The sequence below is a fragment of the Penaeus japonicus genome, unplaced genomic scaffold, assembly GCF_977035675.1.
Source record: "Penaeus japonicus unplaced genomic scaffold, GWHDUDI00000001_assembly GWHDUDI00000001, whole genome shotgun sequence".
Classification (NCBI taxonomy): Eukaryota; Metazoa; Arthropoda; class Malacostraca; order Decapoda; family Penaeidae; genus Penaeus; species Penaeus japonicus.
This window is the reverse complement of record NW_028234403.1, coordinates 7,222,011-7,240,126: the sequence shown is the minus strand read 5'-3', so window position 1 is coordinate 7,240,126 and position 18,116 is coordinate 7,222,011.

Sequence of the window (18,116 nt, the reverse complement as noted above, 5' to 3'; positions counted from 1 at the left end):
GGGCTTCCTTGGCAGAAAAGGGACAGAATACAGACCAAGGGAGTAGGCAGGATTGTGGAATATAACGAGCAGGAAATGCGGATGGCGGGGAAAGGGCGTGTGTAGGAGGGCACGTGTTACGGAGGGGGGAGAGGAGGCAGGTGTGGCCAGGATGTATGCACGGTTGGGGAGAGGGAGAGGGGAGGGGGGGGGGTAATTGCGGGCACGTGGTTCGCTCTTGGTGAAGGTGGTCAGCGGAAGGAAACCGAGGCTGCCATGTACCGCCACTTATCCGTCGCGTTATTCACGGTGTTGCACAAAACTAGCTGATGTTTATGAATTTACCTGTGCTCCACGCTGGTGGCTTATTTCCCAGGCGACGCGAGGACTGGAAATTAAATTCTTACAGCACTCTATCTGAAGTGTAAATAATATTTACTGCCCCGTCGAACATTTCACACAAAGAAATGAGTATGTAAGAAGCGATCCTGAGCAGCTGCGGCAGTTGGTGAAGTGTGACCACCTGTCCTTGATATCCTGCCACGTCGCCAATTCCTCCTTTCCTCTTACTCCTCCACCCTTTGCATCCTTCTCACAAGCCCAATTCTCCTTTAAGTACACCAGAGCCGGAGAGAGAGACATATTCACAGATCCTTCACGGCCGAGACTTATCAAATAGGATACAGGTGTCGAGTGACGAGACGAAGGTTGCGACATAAGGATCCTCTGGACACAAGGATCATCTGCCGCGGACAGGCATAAGACGTCCTAAAGAAGAACAGCGACCAGAAGGGAATTCCTGACGCATTACGATAACCATAACCATTTCCAAAGCCTCAAACGAAAACAAAATCATCGCCCAAACAAACCACACTTTCCCTTAACGAACCAGACATAAGCCCCGCTCGAGAGGTTGCGAGGGCAGACAAAAGGTGCTGCAGGTTAGACTGGAGATGGGAGGAGGGGGAGGGGAGGAGCAGAGGGGAGGGGAGGGGAGGGGATGGGAGGGGAGGGGAGGGGAGGGGTGGGGAGGGGAGAAGAGGGGAGGGGAGGGGAGGAGGAAGGGAAGGAGGGAGGAGAGAGAGAGGGAAGGAGGGAGGGGAGAGAGAGGGAAGGAGAAGGAGCCAGACGAAAAAAAGATACGAGACGTTATCGAGTGAGACAACTAGCCTCGCCGCCGCGCCGTCAGGTAATCTTTTACACCAAAGGGTCTGGATAGTTCTACGTCACAAAACATCGCATGTTACCTTCGTGATCATACTTGCTGTACTCTTCTCCCCCTCGCCACCTCCTAGCGAGGTCTCCTCCCACGCCCTCACCTAAAATCCACCCAGCCCTACCCAGCCCTACCCTCGCCTCCTCTGCCCGCCGCCTATCCCCTATGCCCAGACGGGAGAAGGACGTCTCGCCAACCGCCATCACGCCGGGCTTCGAATGATCCGAGGATCCGGATCTCGTGGCGGATTGGAAGAGTTTTCGCAGTGGAAGAAGGATGTGCCATTTGCAGGAGAGGATAGTCAGGATCCGAGAATATCATAATTGCCTCGAGGGCGACCAACCCCGAAGTTTGACGTCCCAAAGACGACGCCCCCCTGCAAAGCTCCACATGATCCCGGAGTCGGTCGGATGACCCCCATCGTTACACCTCAAGGTCACGACGAAACAGCGCTGCCGCCGGCACTCACTCACTCCCTCCCTCCCTCCCTCACTCCCTCCCTCCATCGCCACACCTTCAACCGCGCCAGGTAAGGAAGGACCTCGCCCCCGCACCAACCGTCTTCGAAGACATGCACGCTATCACACGCTCTTGCCCCATCATGGAACTCACACAGACGGTGTAGTAAGCTGCGCCAGAGACTGCAGGGGTAAGACACGGGGGTAGAACCAGGATAAAGGGAGGAAACGAAAGTGGGATCGAAAGATTGAGAAAAGTACACAAAAGACCAGCACGCAGAGGATATATTTTGGAAACGTAAAACAAAAGGTTATTTTTACGATGAGTCTCGATTCAATGGGCAGATAGACACACGTGATCGGAAACAAAGAAGACAAATAGCTGCCGATGTCACTGGGTTTGAAAAATAGCCATGACTCAGCAGACTCAGCAGAGGAACGAAAGCGCCATAGCTCAGCACACGGAGGAAAAGCGGTTCCATATCACGGAACATTCTCCGAAACCAAAGCAACACAACAGATCTAAAACAAAAACAACAAAAAACAACAACAAAACAGGAAAAAGCACGGAAGAGAGAAGAGGTGCCTGAAAATATTATGAGGAAGGGGGAGGGGAAGAAGTAGATGAGTAAGAATAGGAATAGGCATAGGTAGAGGAAGAAGAAACAAAACAAGACGGCGACAACGAAGAGGAAAATTTAAAAACAGGGTGGAAAAAGATGACGAACAAGAAGAAGAAAATAAAGAAGACTAACAAGAAGAAGGAAAAGAAAAGTACGACCCCGCGAAAACAAATCACCCCCTCCCTCTCCCACCTACCCCCTCTCTCTTTCTCTCTCTCTCTCTCGTGGTCTCTTCGTATTTCCTCTTCTCTTTCTTAACTTCAACGGCGCTTAATAAGGACTTCCCTCGCACGGGGGCTGAGGGGATAACTTGACGGTAATCCCAAACCCCGAATACAAATGGGGAAATTAAAGGGAAGGGAAGAAGAGAAGGAAGAGGAGAGGGGAGGGGGGAGAGGAGGGGGAGAGGAAGGGAGAGCGGGAGCGGAGGAAGAGGGGGAGAGGGAGCGGAGGAAGAGGGGGAGAGGGAGGGGAGGAAGAGGGGGAGAGGAGGGAAGGGATAGAGGAGGAGGAGGAGGAGGAGGAGGAGGAGGAGAAGAATGGGGGGAGGGGGAGGGGAAGAGGAGTAGGAGGAGAGGGAAATAATCAGTTCTCAGAGAAACCATTGGGGGATAACCATGTATGGGCAGGCTTGGAAGGTGGAGAGTAGCGGACTGGTGGGGGGCGGGGGGCTGAGAGGGGGAGAGGAGGGGAGGAAGTGGGTGAAAAGCAGAAACAAGAGAAGACGACAGAATATGAATAGGAATAAGAAGAAAGAGGATGATGAGAGGAGTAGGGGGGGGGTATAAGGATGGAAAGAGGATGAGAAGGAGAGGAGGAGGAGATGGAGGAAAGGATGCAGAAAGGAAGAGGAGGGTAAGGAGGGTGATGGCTGGTGTACAGGGAGAGAAGCGAGGGAGGGTTGGAGAGGACAGAGGGAGGGGAGGGGAGGGGAGGGGAGGGAAGGGAAGAGATGGGAAGGGAAGAGGGAGGGACCTCCGCTCAGGAATGAGTCACCCGGAACCCGATAAAAAAGGAGCGACTCCTCCTCCAGCAGCGATCCTTCGGGACCGCCACGAGGTGTGCATACATCGCCACTCTCGTTCGCCCCCTTGTAGGCACGCACTCGTTCCTTAAAGAACATATAATAACAACAAATACATAAATAAATAAATGAATAAAATAGAATAAAAAAAATATATAATCGGCAACATCTCCCGACGATTCAACATGAAACACAATCTCGTTTAATGCTGCCCCCCCCCCCTCTTCTCCCCAAGGAGCGGGAAAAAAATCCAGTCCCTCCCCCGTTACTTCCGCCGTGAATAATATCCTTCGCCGAGTGCTTCCTTCGTAGCTTCCTCCCCTCGTAACTGGTTTCCGCCGACGCTTCTGTCTTTTCGCCTTGGCCGTGGCACCGCCGCGCGCCGCTTCCTCGACCTCCACTCCACTCTGACCACCTCTCATCTCCGAATCAATTGCTGGACTTGCATCTCGGTTGACTCCCCCCCTCCTTATCATTCCCGCTGCAGCTTCACGCTCTGTTTCCTCCTCTCGTCACGATGAGATGACTTTTCCATTGCAATCAACATGCAACATGTAACGTAACGTGACTTATAACAGGCCTCTCGTCGTGCCCGTCGTGTTCAACAATGACTTCACATCTTTATTGTTCCTATTCTCCCGTCTTCTTCTTGCTCCCTGAACCCCGCCCAAACGACCCCACGCCCCTGGGCACCACCGCCCTTGACCCGTACCTGCGCATCTCCCGGCGGAAACGAGGGAAAAAAATATATATATATTTTCCTCCTCTAAGTGGATCGCTGGATTTATCATTACAACACACCTATTTTCTCAGCATTACCTCTCCGTTTCCTTCATTAAATATACATCTCAGATAATGGAAGGCAATCCATAATCCATCACATAAAATGGTTAGATTCATTTCAATTTTCGAAGATTATGTATGTTTTTCAAGAGCACAAATAGCTTTAAAATCCCTCTTGGCTTTAATCCCACTCTTTAAACTACAAAACACAGCCTAGAGCGAACAGCACAAAAACAAAAGGAAGGATGACCTTTGTACCATGCGGTTACGTAGAATCCCGTATCCTGTCCCTCCTTTTGCTTCAATAAACGATCAGCAGGGTCAAAAAAGGGCAAGAGATTATTACGTCTCGGGCACGCGTTGAGTGCCACAAACAAACCAAGACTAGTGACACCAAACCCTTGCATCTCTTCAGTCGTTTGCACAAGAGTAACGGAAAAAACAAGCGCTCTTATTTCCTCTTTTTGTTTTGATGACACTCTAAAATTACGTCCATTATAACCATGTCTTTATTGGGAAATTGTCTCGGTGAGGTCACGTCTCGGGTGAACATTAGGCTGCAGTTCTGCAAGATCAAGGTGCCAAGGGCACCGTGGCCAAGGACCCTAGCGTAGACAGGGTAGGTGGGGAAAACAAAACAAAAAAATAGGACATAAACAACACGGGATATGGAGGGTGGGGGGGATAAGACGCACTACAAAAGGTCATAAACATCGAGGGGGAGGGAAAGAATGAGATGTACTACAGAAGGTTATAAACATAAGAGGAGGGTAGGTAGGTAGGGAGGGAGGGAGAGAGATGAGACTTAGTACAATAATCTCACGACCCGAGTACATGCAGTAGTGGGTGGTTCAGCAGATGATGTTGTACTCGAACTCATGGCCAACACGATAAAGTGGGCGTGAGTCATTGTGGGACCCAGTGGTGTAATCAAACCAAACTTGATTCCCATGCTTGTGTTCGTGGTCTGAACGTGACCTCCACCTACCTAACTTATGCTTTCACGGGAGCGCGTAACTGTTCCGACATTTCAATCATTTGTGAATCAGACTATTTTGCGCATCAAAAAATTGGCAATTACTGAGTTTCAGAGCGAATGAGGGAGGAAAACGAGGGGAAGGAGAAGGGGAGAGGAGAGGGAGAGAGGAAGAGAGAGGGAGGGAGAGAGTGGAGCAGCAGGAGAGGAAAAGAGGGAGAGCAGAGAGGGGCAAGGAGGAAATGAGAAGGAGATGAGAGAGTGAATAGAGGAAAGAGAGAAGCGAGGAATGAGAGGAGAGGAGAGAGAGGTATCAGAGGAGAGGGGAAGGGAAGGGAGGAAAGAAGACAAGAAGAAAATAAATAAATGAAAAGGAAAACAAAAAAACAAAAAAAACAAGAGATGAAAATCGAGAGCAAGAAAAGCAGCCAGCGACTGAAAAAAGAACAATAACACGAAAACGAAAGAACGAGAGCAGAAGGGAAAAGAAGGGGAGGGATATACACTGTCTAGTCCCTTGGCAACAGGAAGGCCAAAACGGTCCTCTGTTCGTTCGGCCAGCATCGACTTGAAGTTTCCCAATAATTTGACGATGTGGTAACTCTCCCAGGCCTACCTACCCCTCGGACCCCGTTAAATGGACCGATATGAAGTGCCAGTCATGCCTTTCCGAACGTTGCATGTAAACCATCCAAATAAACACGAGAAGAAAAAGGGTTCGCCAGCATTTTTTCTCTCCAACTACAAATAATCTCCCTTGAAATCTCGGGAAGAAAAAGAAGCCGGGGGTGCGCCCCCCACCGCTCCCGCGAGCACGTGGTGTACGCTCCCGCGCGTGAGTAAGCCAGACAGATGGGGGACGAGAGAGTATGAGGGGGTTGGGGGTGGGGGGGTGGGGGGGAGAGGGGAAGAGGGGACGGCCTAACGTGTGTATGTAATACTCTTTTCCATTGTGTGTACTGCCTCGTCGCGCGCATCTTGTCTAGTTATATTACCTCTAGGCTTGCCTCTGCTCTCGTTTCTATTTGTATGCGCTCTGGCCTGCACCTACACTGACTCATTGCGAAGCACCCAGCCTAACTCTCGCCCCCTTCTCGTCCCCCTCTCTCTTTATCTCTCCCTCCCTCCCTGTCTTTCCTTCGAATGTTAGTGCGTGTGAGGGATTGAGAAATAGAGAGAGAGTGTGAGAAATAGAGAGAGAGAGAGAGAGAGAGAGAGAGAGAGAGAGAGAGAGAGAGAGAGTGAGAGGAGAGAGAGAGAGAGAGAGAGAGAAAGGGAGAGAGAGAGAGAGAGAGAGAGAGGAGAGAGAGAGAGAGGAGAGAGAATGAGAGAGGAGGTAGTGAGAGAGGGAGAGGATGAGAGAGAGAGAGAGAGAGAGAGAGAGAGAGAGAGAGAGAGAGAGAGAGAGAGAGAGAGAGAGAGGGGAGAGAGGGGAGAGAGAGAGAGGAGAGAGAGAGAGAGGAGAGAGAGAGAGAGGAGAGAGAGAGAGAGAGAGAGAGAGAGAGAGAGAGAGAGAGAGAGAGAGAGAGAGAGAGAGAGAGAGAGAGAGAGAGAGAGAGAGAGAGAGAGAGAGAGAGAGAGAGAGAGAGAGGAGAGAGAGGAGAGAGAGAGAAAGATCGAGATCAGAAAGAAGCTGCATTTCTGGGGAGATGAGTACTCCCAGCTTCCCTGACACCGCCACGTGATGCCAGAATGCGGATGACGCCGGAGTGCGAATCCGAGGGGAGGAGATCACCGGAGTGACAGTATGACACCCCCGCCCGGTCCTCATGACACCCGAGCCTTGGCTAGCGGATCCGACACTGCTGGACCTCACATGCCGCCCTCATTTCTGCAGCTCGAATAACCCGTGTGCGCCGATACGCACCCACATACGGCCGAAATCGAGTAAGGGGAGGGGAGGGGAGGGGATGGGGTGGGGGGGGGGCAAACGGAAAGGCCTGGGGGGGAGAGGGTAAGGGGGGAGTGGACCTCTCACCTTCGTTCACTCGCCAGCCACTCCACATTAAATACCCTTCTTGCCAAACTCTTGCATTAATAATGATCATGGAATTCAACTTTAAATTCCGTGCACTAGTGGGAGTTCTCAAGTCCTTTGCTAAGTACTGGTGGTGTATGAACTTTGATGATGAATCACTCGTAACATTAATATTGGTAGTAGTGGTAGCATAGTAATAGGTACTGTAATCTTGATATTAATGGTGACTGTAATAATAATCGTAATAGTGATAATAATAATGAAAATGATAATAACATCAATATTATTATCCATTACAATATAAATAATACCAATACCGCCCACATCTACAACTACAAAAACAACTGCTGATGATTACCACGGCGGCAAAATCAGCGATGGAAATACTCGCAAAACAAGAAAACAATCCTCAAACCAACACGTCAACACCCCCTTCTTTTGTTCCCAATTATAACCAAAACTCCGTCCCGAACCACTGCAATAAAGAGTATTTCCCTCCCATGCCCCCTTCTTTCTTGGGGAGGGGAGGGGAGGGGGGTGGGAGTCAAGTGTGATTTACTTGGGCACCAATCAGTCCCTCCTCCTGCTAAAGGGAGGATGACGTAAGCCTTCCCCTCCTCCAGCCCCTCACCCCCACCCCCCTCCACCCGAACCCCGGCCCCCGTCTCGACCTTGGCCGTGCAACTGAAGAAATATACTATCGAGTAATGCAATACGGCGGGGGTAAATACGATTGCAGCTAGACGGGTTCTGTGCGGGGATTTCCGTGAATATACTTTTCTCCTTCTATCTAAATCTTGTTCTCCATTTAATTTTTTTTCTCCTTCTCTTATCTAAATCTAGTTAGTTACTACGACAAGGATGGATTTTTGGATGGACGATTCTACGCAACGGCTAGGAATATGGTTTCACGTTTTGCATCTTTTCTTTCTCTTAGTTTCCCTTCCCCTCCCCCCCCCTCCTCTTCCTCCGTCTGTCCTTTGACCAGCAGACGCAGGCACGTGTCAGGTTGCAATCGGCTGAGGTACTCTAGCGCTCGCCTACATCTCGAGTGACCCTCAAGGGCTGGGAATGGGAGACAAGGACTTCACTCCGATCAAAGAGCGTGGCAGAGACAGTGCCCCGTCGCCCAAGGCACCAAGGCCAAGGAGGTTCGGCTGCCGGAATGCCTGTCACCTGTACACTAAGTGCACCTTGACTAAGCACATTCCAATCATCAACCTCGGCACACTCTGCGTCGATGTGTTGCAGCAATATGACACCTGATATAGCATTACCCTCATCTTCGCATTCTTCCACCTTCAGTGCAACCTGCAATCCGCGCGACCTCGGCAAAGAGAAGGGAATGCGCGCCTACAATACACAAATAATCCATAGCATCCGAGTTCTTCCCTAATAGATAATGGTTTAAGAGGATCTTCGAAACATCTAATCGTAAAGAAAAATTGAAAAGAAAGATATATGAAAAACAGGATAATCTTATTTGTGTTTGTATCATGAAAGATCTTTATTTTTGTTATAACCTTGCTCTAATCATGTTTCAACACTCATTCTGTACCTCACTGTTTCTCCCAATCTCTTTCTCAAGCTCCCCTCTCCCTCGATATATCTAACGATCAATCTACTTTTTTTACATGTCCTACTCTCTATTTCCACTTTCTCCCTCTTTCATTCGGCGAAATCTGAATCTCTCAACTTATTAATCAGGTAGAGCCATGAATTTCCGTGCATGGCGATTTCTTTTTTATGCCATACTCGCCTCACGCCATCACGCCATACGTTTACTACATATAAATCACGGGAAATGAGAGACGCAGACGATGTCGAGGTAATGGAGGGAGAGGGGTCGAGAGGGGGGAGGGGAGTAATAGAGGGAGAGGAGGGAGAGGAGGGAGAGGAGGGAGAGGAGGGAGAGGAGGGAGAGGAGGGAGAGGGGGATAGGAAAGATACTGAAGCCAAACACATATACACATATACCAACATACACAAGAATAAAATCCCTTATATTCTTGATCTTAAGTAAGACTCATATGAAATTAAGCTTCGCATATCAAGTGTTACTGTCACAAAATATCACCATTGTTAAATTCACCTCAACTGCAAAACAGCTGATCTCATAGTTGATACCCCTCACCCTTCTCGTCTGTCCATTTATCTGTCTGTGCCTGTGGGTGCGTCCAGACAGACCCTGGGCGCGTCGATGCACATACGTGTCTGTATACGCACTAGACAGGAGGGATAGCCGATGCGAGGGCGTCTACTCTGGCCAAAGAAGGTAAGGCCACCATCAAACACACCCGGCACTGCCAGGGCACACCGAGGGACAGACGGGTACAGGTTACAGCGGGAGGGTAGAGGGGAGGGGAGGGGAGGGGAGGGGGAAGGGTGAGGAAGGGGGGAGTGGCGGTGATGGGGTAGTGGGTTGCTGGTCGCTCAGGCCATTACATTCATCTATCGTAATAAATTCAGTTATAAATTATCAGCAATGCGAAGAAAAAACAAACTAAGTGAAGCTGAAACCTACTTCGGTTACAAGGGACAAAATGTATCAACATCATTAACAATAAACATTCATATAAATACTAAAAAAAGGCAAGTCTACCCACTAACCCAGCCATCCCCTTGCCTCAACCTCTACCCACCCCCAGACCCACAAGTGAAGGCAAAGGTCGTGGCACCAACTGCGCTCTTGTCCTCCCTCGTCCACGGCCCGCAACGCTTGTCAGAGTCCAGCGACCACCTAGCCCTTAGCCCTACTTCGTGACGTCAGCAGCTAATGGGAGATTAGCTTTTTGCCTCTCGTTAACAGCCTTTTTTCCCCTGCAATAACTCCTCTCCTACACGTTTCTTCAGCTGTGAGTCCTCACCGCCGTTGGCTCACGGGCAGTGACGAAGGGCAAGTCCGGGTTAGTGGCACACGCGTGGGCAAGCATAAATGAACGCCGGCTTGGTGGGAGGAAGGGGGCTAGGAAGGGGAGGGTGAGAAGGAGCGAATGAGACATGGGGTGGGAGGAGAAGAGAGTGAAGAATGAAGTAAGACCAAGGGAGGAGCAAAAAGTGTGAAGGCGGGGGGAGACGAGAGTGAGAAAAGCGAAATAAAACGAAAGAAGGGAGGGAGGTCGAAGGGTGTAGAAAGAGGGCAGGAAGGGGAAGAGGGAGATGTCAGAATTACGATGATGAAGGTAAGGTAAGGAGGTGGAAGAAGAGGGAACAAATATAGGGAGAAGCACGGGAGCAACCAAGACGAGACCAGACCGCCCCCCCCCCCATGGGCGCAACGAACGCACCCTATCCAGAGAGGAAATAGTCCCCACGTGGATTCTAAAAAGAGAACGAGCGACGTTGCGTATCCTAGTAACTTCCCTTACTTCTAAGCTCCCGTCGCTAAATCGATATGACAACCGGAGTGTGACTGCGGATGTGAATGGCATATATGTTGCGCATAACACGAGCCGTATTGGTCGCTTGCAACTCATAGCCGCTCTTCGCCATGGCTTTGGTGTCGCTGAGAGGTCATTGGTTCTCTCGAGAAGGAACCTTTCCTATATCCTACGAAGGATCTAAGTTAAACTCGATGGTGATTATCCCTACAATAAACTTATTCATAATTACTATCTTTATATTATTGTTATTGCCATAATTATCATCATTTATATCATTATCATCCTTATAACCACCATCGTTGGTGTGCACTCATGTACACGCCCGCATGCACATGTGACCATGCCAATAGAGAAAAAATGCTTCTTTGTGCTACTCCAAGTGCTTGCCATATGAAACGTAGCGATAAAAAGCCAAGACTGCAGCACCGTCAAGGGCGTCTAGTAAGCGAGGCGTTGCGGCGGCCGTGCAAGGGTGCTCGCTCGGCTCCATCTACACCGGCCGGACGTGCCTGAGGTTGACGGTTCGTCTCTCGAAGAGCGTACACACACACACACACACACACACATACACATACACCTTTCCTTCTCCTCTCCTCTCCACTCTTCCTGTTCATCATTTTCATCCTCATAATCCTCATCACCATTATCGTCATCATCTCACACTTTTCTTCTCCTCCCATCTCTTCCTCTTTTTCCTACTCTTCCTCTTCTACGAACTCCTCCCCTGTTTCCTTTTCCTCTACTTCTCTTGGACAAACATCACATCACCAAAAAATCGTAGAAAAAAAAATACGAATGATCAGGAATTAACTACACGACTCCATCAATTCTCATTCATACTTTCACGACCATCGTAGTATCACAACAAACCACTACTACAACCATCTGGCTACTACTCCCTGGGGTCCCATGCAGCGACTGACACTCCCCTGTCCATCTGGGATCAGGTTGAATTACCTTATCCTCGCATTCCGGGGATGACGAAGGATGTCCGATCGAATTTCATACACAAGGTCTCACTTCATCGCCCGGGCATTGCCTACGATACCCGGGGGTTCGACTTATGGTCATTGAGCCTCGTACCGCATTCGTTTTTTTTCTCTCGTGCGTGCGTGAAAGTTTTTTTTTTTATATATAGTTTATTTGCAGAACAGTTTATAGGTCCGGCAAAAAAGCCAGGGTAATATGTCAAGTATCTATCATGGGTGAGAGTGCGTGAGAGAGGAAGAGTGCGTGAGTGTGTATACCCGAGTACACACATAGCTCGTGTCTTTTCAGATATCCTGGTCACCTTGCGAGGAGATTTAATTTATCAGAATTAATCAGCCTTCTCGGTAAAGCCGTGACCCTGAATTCTTTATCATTAAGGTGGTAGCTCATACCTTTACACAGGCAACAGTTATCCATCGCTGCAACTACTGGTGACTCTAATCAACGTCCTCAATACAGGTCTAAGAACGGGGGGATAAAACGTTCGAAATTTTACAAGTGTTATGGCATACGCCCTAGACTTTTCCTTATCGTTACAGTTCCGTCTCTTTCCTAAAAGCTTCTGTCGATAAGGCAATCTCCTCGTCCGCAACATGTTATAACATAAAGTAACATTCAGAGGCCACTGGAAGAAATACCCATCGTCATATAAGAACGATACTATAACATGTGCGTTTCTCTGTCTACAATCCCTTGCAAATGCCAACGCTACCTTCTTCGCTGCGAAGATCATCGTCGCAAGAACTCCACCTTCAGAAGAGCATATCGTTTTACCCTGGGGAGAGTGCCTGATGCCTTTTCCGCATTCGGGCAGGAATAGACTCCCCTCCCTCCTCCTCCTCCTAAGCATCCTAAAGCCAACTGCCAACATCAACAGTTGCAATGGTACGCACGCCCACGCGCCCCCCATGCTACGATAACCACGACGAATGTAAACACAAACGGGCAGGAGACGTCCGCTTGATGGCGTAGCGTCTGTTAGGTTTTCCGTCCCTGTGCTTGGCCCTCTGTTCACTAAACCAGAACTTTCTTTCCTTCTTTTTACTAGGCCAAGTTCAGCTAGCTTCTCTTCCTAAATCTTTGCGGAAAAACTCTGAACACTCCAGTGGTTCATGAATTTGCTCTTTTGGTATTATTTATGTGGTATCTAATATAATGGAAACTAACTGACTGACCACACAGACAGATACAGACAAAAAAAAAACATAAACATAACCTATAGTCTTCTTCATCTTTTCCAGAATCCCCAAGAAAACCACATCTCCACACACATAAGCTTCTACTCTATACCATGACATACATGACAACTAGAATAATAGAAACAAAAAAACATGACAGGCTTTTTTGGCGCCGTCTAGTACCTGCAACCAAGCCAGCCGCCCTCATTGGTACGCCCACAGAACCATAAACTCCTTTCATCGGCACTTTGGTTCCTGCGACCCCCCCCCCCACCCCCTCCTGTCGTCACCACAAACCCACTCCAACGGTACCAACGTTTTTAACTGCGCTATTGGGGAAACACGTTCTCTGAATACATTAACCTTATTCCGCTATCGCACAAGAAGATCGAAGCACAACATCAACACTGTCACCAAGATAAATCTCTCTCTCTCTCTCTCTCTCTCTCTCTCTCTCTCTCTCTCTCTCTCTCTCTCTCTCTCGCGTGTGTGTGTTTTCTTCACTCCCGTATCCCTTTATCCCTTTCCCTATCCCTTCCCCTTCCCCTTCCCGTTACCTCCCTGCCCCCGTCACTATAACCCCCTCCCCCCCCTCAGTCCCCTACTCAATCTCTATCTCTACCTGACCTACAAAAAAATCCATCTACAACTACCTCCAATAAAAAAGAGAAGAGGGGGGGGGGAGGAGAATCCCAATCACGTGACATATACAAAACCGAGCGAAGCCTGACTGCGTGCGATTTCTCCCCTTAAAAGAGCCCGCCCGGCCGTTCGCACACGAGATAAAACGAAGGCCCCAGTCATGTGAAAGCTTTGGGGATCTTAATGAAAAAAAAAATAAAGACATAAATGTAGTATTTCCATCAAAGCTAATCAAAGTTACTGAAAGCCGCAGTGGAAGGAGGTTATACATACAACAAATCAACACAAAGCGTCCAGGAAAAAAAAAATGTTAAAGAGAGGGAAAAAAAAATCTAGAGGAAAATGCAAGGTAAGAAATAATTCCGGAAAATGCACTTTGGAAAATATGAAGGAAAACCTAATAATGAAAACTCAAAACGAGGGGAGTCGTAAGGCATAATAGAGAAGTGCGGGGTGGGAGAGTACAGGCAGGATGTGAACCCGGGGGAGGGGAGGGAAGGGGACGGAGGAGGAGAGAGAGAGTGAGAGGGGAACCAAGGCGAGAGAGAGAGGGGGTGGGGTGGGGGTGAGAAGTGGGGACCCTTCCGTGAAACATGACCCCCCCCATCACCATGAGGGACAGACCGCAGATGGGGACGGGGAGAGAAGGAAGGGGAAAGCAAGAGTCACACACGTAATCACGTGTGCCCGAGAAGTGAAGAAACGTAGACTCGAGAAAGAAAGGAAAGAGAAGGAGACTAGGAGGCGGAGGAGGAGGAGGAGGAGGAGGAAGGAAAGAAAGGAGAAGAAGAGGAGAGAAGAGGTGGGGGAAGAGAAGAGAGGAAGGAGTGAGAAGGAGGAAGAGAGAGAGGAGGAGAAATTGGAAAGAAGAGGCGGAGAAAAAAGAAAGAAGAGAGAAGAAAGAGGAAAGAAGAGGCAAAGGAAGAAAGAAGAAGACCCGGAGGAGAGGAATGCAGGCGACGGGGGGGGGGGGGGGTAAAAAAAAAAATGCACGCTCGATCTCCGTGGAAATGATCCTTTCCTTTATGATTAACTATTGCTGTCCAGTCTTGTCTGATGATGAAGGGGAGAAGCAAGTTACAAAACTCTTCTCGCCAGATCTTACTCCCTTTTCTCTTTCCTTACCTACCTCGCTTTGCCCTATAAAATACTGGTCTAATTTCCCCCCTTTCTCTTCGCTACTGAAAACACACTGCCGGTATCCCTTCCTAGATCCTTAGATGTTAGCTGGATTTGGCCTTAGATAGTGTCTGTTCTTGGAGTAAGTGAGGATTAGGTGAATACTGTAGCATAATAATGAGTATGTGGCAGAGATAGGAAGTGTACAGTGGCAACCCGAGGTGTGACGGTGAGTCAGACACGACCAAGAAAGGGTGGAGGCAGAAGGGAAGAGAATGGGAAGTAAGGAGTAAGTTGTGGTGGCTTGAAGAAGGCGCTAAGAGGAAAAGGAAAGGAGGAGAAAGGGAAGCAAAGGAATGGAGAGGAGCGAGAAGAGAGAGAGAGAGAGAGAGAGGCAGGCAGACAGGGGGTGGGGGTAAAAAAAAATGCACGCTCGATCTCCGTGGAAATGATCCTTTCCCTTTATGATTAACTATTGCTGTCCAGTCTTGTCTGATGATGAAGGGGAGAAGCAAGTTACAAACACTCTTCTCGCCAGATCTTACTCCCTTTTCTCTTTCCTTACCTACCTCGCTTTGCCCTATAAAATACTGGTCTAATTTCCCCCCTTTCTCTTCGCTACTGAAAACACACTGCCGGTATCCCTTCCTAGATCCTTAGATGTTAGCTGGATTTGGCCTTAGATAGTGTCTGTTCTTGGAGTAAGTGAGGATTAGGTGAATACTGTAGCATAATAATGAGTATGTGGCAGAGATAGGAAGTGTACAGTGGCAACCCGAGGTGTGACGGTGAGTCAGACACGACCAAGAAAGGGTGGAGGCAGAAGGGAAGAGAATGGGAAGTAAGGAGTAAGTTGTGGTGGCTTGAAGAAGGCGCTAAGAGGAAAAGGAAAGGAGGAGAAAGGGAAGCAAAGGAATGGAGAGGAGCGAGAAGAGAGAGGAAGAGAGAAATAGAAAGAGAGAGAGATAGAGAGAGAGAGAGAGGCAGGCAGACGGGGGGGGGGGGGGGAGGAGAATCCCAATCACGTGACATATAAAAAACCAAGCGAAGCCTGACTGCTCGCGATTTCTCCCCTTAAAAAAGCCCGCCGGCCGTTCGCACACGAGATAAAATAAAAAAGAAACTAAATACGAAACATCAAAAGATGCGATAGTTATTTTGAACGTGCGATTTCCGATCCCTCCTTTTCTCCCCCTCTTCCTCGTCTTTCACTCACTCTCGCCATCCCTTCGCTAACGGTCCTCTCCCCCTCCCATCGACCCCCTACTCTGCAAATCCCCCGCGTTGTTGTGTGAGAACTTCCCTCCCAATCACACTGAACACCACTTAAGCTGCCCCCCCACCATCATCCCCCATCCCCCACCCCCCAACACGCAACACACCACGCGTGCAACATTCAGACTCCCCATATCCTCCATGTATCACCTCCCCATTATATTTTTTTTCCTCTCAAGTTCATCTTCATCCCGGCGGGCCGTATGCGACTTATACTAAAAGCCTCTTTCCACTACGTCGACCTTCTGTGGCGTTATCTAACTTTTTTTACGGCTCATATACTATCCCATTTTACCGCACATTTCCTCCCTAAAAAGAGGACAAAAAATGAAAAGTTTACGGCGTAAAGAGAATGTGTGATCATAACAAAAATATACAAAGGCAGGATGGTGCGCGAGGAATAAATACATACATAAATACATACATACATACGTACGTACAAAGTCGTACATGCACAAACACATACACAAGAGAAAGAAATAGAGAGAGAGAGAGAGAGAGAGAGAGAGAGAGAGAGAGAGAGAGAGAGAGAGAGAGAGAGAGAGAGAGAGAGAGAGAGAGAGAGAGAGAGAGGCAGGCAGACAGGGGGTGGGGGTAAAAAAAAATGCACGCTCGATCTCCGTGGAAATGATCCTTTCCCTTTATGATTAACTATTGCTGTCCAGTCTTGTCTGATGATGAAGGGGAGAAGCAAGTTACAAACACTCTTCTCGCCAGATCTTACTCCCTTTTCTCTTTCCTTACCTACCTCGCTTTGCCCTATAAAATACTGGTCTAATTTCCCCCCTTTCTCTTCGCTACTGAAAACACACTGCCGGTATCCCTTCCCAGATCCTTAGATGTTAGCTGGATTTGGCCTTAGAAAGTGTCTGTTCTTGGAGTAAGTGAGGATTAGGTGAATACTGTAGCATAATAATGAGTATGTGGGAGAGATAGGAAGTGTACAGTGGCAACCCGAGGTGTGACGGTGAGTCAGACACGACCAAGAAAGGGTGGAGGCAGAAGGGAAGAGAATGGGAAGTAAGGAGTAAGTTGTGGTGGCTTGAAGAAGGCGTTAAGAGGAAAAGGAAAGGAGGAGAAAGGGAAGCAAAGGAATGGTGGGGAGCGAGAAGAGAGAGGAAGAGAGAAATCGAAAGAGAGAGATAGAGAGAGAAAGAAAAAGAGAGAGGGGGGGGTTAGTCTGAGATAAAGCCGAGGGGCTTTTCTCCGAAACAATTCTGACGAACAGGAATGCCACAAGGAAGATACCCATTACACAGATAACGTCCTCCTGGCAGTAACGATCCTCATGACCACGACCAGACACGTGGGACTTACCAGTGGTGTAGAATTTTGAGTTGCAGGCGCTGCAGTGGTCGCTGGCGGTGCCGGAGCTTCTCTCACTGAGTCTCGCACATCCCTGCCTCCGCCCTGCCCGACGTGCATGCCGCCAGCAGGCACGTTGTTCGCGTTACCATTGGGGTTCGGCTCACCCGCAACGCCATTGGCCTCATACAACTTTTGGCGCTGAGCTAAACGGTCCAGAGAGGCTAGACGGTAGCCTCCCGAGCTAGTAGTAAACTTCGAGGTGAACGTGGAGTTGTAGCTCCCTGTGGAGGAAGTGGTAGACCCCCCGGTGCCTCCACCGAGGTAAGACTTCTTCATGTCGTCGAGGCGTCGCAGCCTGGGTGAACTGGAGTAGGAGGTGGGCGTGGACCCCGTGCGTAGGTAGGAAGACGTTCCGGGCTGAGACGTGACAACCCTCCCACCCTCACCCGCCGTCTCACCGTTCATCGCTAGGACACTAGTCCGGACTGGCACTCGGCTTGGCGGATCCTGGCTACCGCAACACGTCTCCACGGTGCTGGGTGGGGGCACGTCCTCGTGCGGGCCGGATGAGCGCCGGACTCACTCCCTGAGAACAAACCTCACAGGCCGGGCCTAGGCCTCCCTGGCGTCACAACAAGATGATAAATCACCGCGGGCAGGCGTGGCTGCCTACCGCAAGCACCACACGCCTTCACTTACACCACAGCAATAACCACAGCACACAGGTAAGCAAGCACGCACCAAGACTCACTGGGTATTCTGTAGCGAGAAGTGACACGTGCGTATTACCCGAGTTTCCAGTACGAGTTATCAAAATACTTCTACTTTCCAACTACAAGAGTAAAATATATCCGATTCTTAGCACCGTCACTGTAACACATACAGGCACTGATCACACGCGGTTCGATTTAAGTTCTTAGCGGTAAGCACGCTCTCCCTCGCCCTCCAAAAATCAATGTAGACCCCTACTACTGGAACTTGGGATTGTTTCACACGGACTATACCATCGTGGGTAAACTTGTAGCAGCAACCGCCGTAGCACCGATAAGTTCCTTTAATTTATTCTTCTATCAGCAACAAGACCATGTTATCTCCTTATCAACAAGGATGCAGGTCAGCCACACCCTGTCAAACAGCTGTATCGGGTGGGGGGAGGCCCTTCGGGAAGGACAGAGGGAGGGAGA